At 37.3% G+C, this 4,565-nt stretch overlaps 1 protein-coding gene and 1 long non-coding RNA gene across 3 annotated transcripts in view; one reads left to right on the top strand and one right to left on the bottom strand.

Moving 5' to 3' along the window:
* ITGA1 (integrin subunit alpha 1) overlaps positions 1–4,565 on the bottom strand; it is a 160,973-nt gene that overhangs the window by 122,953 nt on the left and 33,455 nt on the right. The gene's annotated exons all lie outside the window — the stretch shown is intronic.
* Positions 606–4,565, top strand: part of LOC103664636 — an 8,110-nt gene continuing 4,150 nt past the window's right edge. The window contains exon 1 of the long non-coding RNA XR_569108.2: positions 606–661. This is a non-coding gene — a long non-coding RNA (uncharacterized LOC103664636). The remainder of the gene's footprint in view (positions 662–4,565) is intronic.

Consider the following 4,565-nt stretch of genomic DNA (forward strand, 5'->3'; position numbering starts at 1 on the left):
TTTATTTATTTATTTATTTATTTATTTATTTATTTCGGGGGAGGTGGAGGAGCAGAGAGAGAGGGACAAGTAGACTCTGCTGAGTGCAGAGCCCAATGCAGGGCTCAATCTCATGACCCCGAGATCATAACCTGAACCGAAATCAAGAGTTGGACGATTAACCAGCTGAGCCACCCAGGCACCCCAGGTCTATACTATCTAAAAGAGAATAGGGAATAGATATCTTGGGACTTAATTTTGGTAGTCCTTTATGTACTATGAAAGAGTGTGACAACTTTTTAGTTGATTAGGCAGGTGATTAAATATGCAAAATTTCCCTGGGAAGACTCTACATTTCACGTTAGAAAATGGTTTCAGGACTTCAGGTCTGTGCTCGAGGCATCACCAGAAGTTAAAAATAAAGCCAGATGAAAACATGACACAGAACTCACTCTGACTTTCATTGCCTGGTCAGATTTAAAGTTAAAATCTTCCATTATGCAACATAAGAATAATTCATTTAAATACAGGCAAAAGGGCAGGATGGTGGTGATGTCACTACAGAATAATTGCAGCTTTGTGTCAGGCTGATCTTATTAGGAGGGCAGAGCTGAATGGGGCACCAGCTTGCCCCTCCACAGACTGACACCCTGCCTGGAGCCTATAGTGAAAAACTACGAGGGTGAGTGATTCTGTTGTATGTCAGTTATTTCCTAGCCAAACCCTGAAGCATATTTTTCCTTCATGTCTTGAGTGCAACTACTATTCCATACTATGATGAAAGATCAGTAATATAATTTGTGTGGACACTTTATAAAATACTTGGCGTTTTACTACTTTACAAGTATAAAAAGAACTTTGTGAAAAATTTCAAAAATTGGATTTAATTTTTAACTTTTAACCAACACGTAATGATTTTCTGGATGAACTCCAATCAACTTAAAAATGACTGTTATTATTTTTTTTAAATGCCCGTCAAAGAAAGCACAGAAAAAAATTGTTTTTGTTTTTTTAAAGATATACTCCCTGGTGCATACTTAGGATTTACTCAAAACGTTCATATAGTTGGGCACATAAGAGCTTCCAAAATTTATCTTTGAAGACATACAGTGGGGACAATTTGAGAAGGTGATGAATCAAAGCTTTGTCATCTATTTAACAGATTGCACTATTCGAGAAAAAAAAAAAAGAAAGATTGCAGAATAGCATTAGGGTCCAGAAAATTGGCTTCTAAGAAGCTTTCAGTCTTCTGAATAAGGCTATTGTCCGATTTCTTAAATTTGTATGTTTTCATACTAAAACAGCTTTTCACAGAACTACTAAAACTTATCAGCTTTTTTCATATTTGGGAACTCAAATAACTTAATATATTGGGTCAACTGTCATTCTTAAGAAGAAAGGATTACTTCATTTACATATTTATTTAACTGATGCATGAAATGAGACCCCAACAAAGTTGGTCATAAGCTACATGTCACACTAAAATACAAAGGTGCTGGGGCTAAGTTTCAGGGTAATATGCCTTTATGACCTGAATCCTCAGCCAACTGAAAACCAGACCAAAGCTGAGGATCACAATGGTCAAAGGCCCAAGTCTCAACAATAACAATGATTTAATTATTCACAATTGACAAAAGCAAAAACAAACAAAAACAACAACAACAAACAAGAATGTATTATGTTTAACAGTGTGAAAACACACACACACACACACACACACACACACTTGTGAAATAAATTGGCAAGTGCTGATATGTTCAATTTCTTTGTAAAGCTACTACAGGCATACAAAAATGTATTCTATTTTCTAAGCATTCAAGGGAAATGAAAAAGAAATGGTAAAAGCATTATTCATCCTTTCCCCTTCCTTTTCTCATGATTTCTCCTGGCTTCCAATTATTTTTTTTCCTTTGCCTTGTTTCACCACTCTGTATTGCTTTCTCAGTCCCCATTGGGATATAAATGCCCAACCACAGGCTAAACATTGACCAAGTAAATAAACATTTAACCGGTTGTGGGTTCTGCCTAAGCAGGATCATGTGATCGAAACTACAAGTAGAAGAGATCTCTGGAGATAACTTGAGCTCTGTTTTCCTACAGCAGGAAAAGACTGGGGTGTCAGAGAGAATAAAATAGCCTTCAGTGTCACTCACTATAAACGCATATAGTTAAAAGTTTGTGATTAGATATTTTTAATCAACCAATGAAATTGATAGTATTTTGAATATTATATATAGGTCTTCTATTAATTTTGAAAATAATTGTCTTCTCTAATATTTTATTGATCAAAAATAATTCGAACTAGTCTCAAAAATATTTATCTTCCTTATTAATATCTGTATTTTATTTTTCTAATTTTTTAAAGGTACTGCTTTTTTTTTTTAAAGATTTTATTTATTTATTTGAGAGAGAGAGTGAGTGAAAGAGAGAGCAGAAGCAGGGGTAGGGGCAGATGGAGAGGAAGAAGCAGACTTCCCGCTGAGCAGGGAGCTGGAACTGGGCTTGATCCCAGGACCCTAGGATCATGACCTGAGCTGAAGGCAGACGCTTAACCAACTGAGCCACCCAGATGCCCCCAATGTCTGTGTATTTCAAACAACTTTGTACTTTCTACAATAGTTCAAAAAAAATTTTTTTAAAAAATTTATGATCATTTAAAATGCTTAAATAAAAATATCAAAATACTATGTTGTACATCTGAAACTAATATCATGTATGCCAATTATATATACCTCAATAAAAAATAATATCATAAAATGCTTAAATACTACATGCAAATCAGGTGCTTTCATTTTGATCATTCAGTCTGTATTTAGCTCTAAGGCATATCTGAGATCAGAAGGATCTCAGGAAAGCACCACTGAGAGACTTCCCCTGCCATTAAGCTCTTTGGATCTGGCTCCTTGGAGCCCTCCTTTGAGCACACACTGAATAAACCCAAGTGTGCCCTTGAGGAATCTCAGAAGGCCACATGTGGAAAAAAAGCCTTATTAGATCACCTAATCAGGCAGTATCCTTAAATGATGAGAGAACACTGAGGCCCAAGCAGTTGAAGTATCTTCCTAAGACACCCAGAGATGAAAATTTCTTGCTCTTCATTGAGTTCTCAGCTCTGTATCCCACACTATGGAGCATATGAGGCAATGATAAGCCATCCTCACTATGCATCCCTGGGATGTAATTACAGCTCACACAAGGCGGAAAGGTTAGAGGAAACAGGCCTTCTTCAGTCTGCAGCTGTGTTTCCACTGGGTAAAACAATGTCGCAGTTAGAGGCTAGAATAAGGGAGGGACTGGGGAGGGAGCACAGTGAAGTGACAGACTTCCAGTTGGCAAAAGGCCCCTTGGTCAGGAGCCTGTCTAGGAAGTATCCCTCAGCCTGTCTAGAGCAGCCAGGGTACTGAGCTGCCAGCTATTCTAGGAAACTATCAAGGCTGTTGCCTCTCTGGAATGGAGTAAATTGCCTGGTCCCACCCAGCCCAAGCTGAAAAGAGTTGCTACATCAATGGAAGGAAGAGGGGAGAAAGCGGCTGGAGGAGGGCTAGATTTCATCTTATTTATCTCTGTATCTCCAGTGTCTTGAATAAAATAGGTACTCAAAATATGTTTATTTGAATAGAATAACTAATTAGAGCCAGAATCTTGTGACCAGTCTACCTTAGGCAAAACATTTCTCTCTCTCTCTGAGCCTCAATTTCCAAGTCTGTCAAGTAGAAATGCTAATAATGATCCTGTGGTATTGTTCTGGGATTGAAATGAGATTCTGTATGTGAACACCATTTGGGAACTCCAAAGCACTCTAAAATATAAAGGATAAAAGACCAGAAAACTGCCTCAATAAGGAAACTTTGCAACTAGGCCCAGAGCAAATTTTGTTACTGACATTCTTCTATTCCACAAAATGTATGCAACCGAAGTTGTAAGAATGCAGGCATGTCTATTATAATGTGATATAACCATTCCTAAAAGCAACCTAATGTTTCCTACAGTCTCATGTCAAAATAATACAGATTGTAGTAAAAACAGATGTGGAGAAGCCTACTCAAAACCTACACAACTTTTTAGCCAAAATACAAACAAAACTATTAACTACCCCAATATAAATACTAGCATGATTATTTAAAGCCATGTTAAATTCCTCACAAATAAATGCTATGCTAAATACAAGGCCTTCAATGGAGAGGAGTAAGAAAATGTTGAGGTTGTAGAGTTATGGGGACAAGGGGAAAATGAACTAAGTGTGGGCTCGACCATTAATAAGCCATTCCAAGAAATCACACATATGGCAAAAATAAGCCAAGAAGAAGACTGGAAGGAGAATGGACATTGCACACAGACTGTATTAGTCCATACTTGCTGTGTCCAACTCTTAGTGTACTTTGCATTCAGGTGCTGGTACTTGGTGGCATAAACATTCAGGTGCTGGTACTTGCATTATAGTGACATGTGTTATAGTGACACCATTGCCCTATTTACCAACTATGTACGAGCTAATTTGATTACAGCAACATGTATGTACTTGAACAGAATAATTTTATTCTTCTTTTAAGAGTTCTAATAGGGCCATCTTCACTCAGAATGAGGGA

Source organism: Ursus maritimus, unplaced genomic scaffold, assembly GCF_017311325.1.
Source record: "Ursus maritimus isolate PB19 unplaced genomic scaffold, ASM1731132v1 scaffold_15, whole genome shotgun sequence".
NCBI classification, from domain to species: domain Eukaryota; kingdom Metazoa; phylum Chordata; class Mammalia; order Carnivora; family Ursidae; genus Ursus; species Ursus maritimus.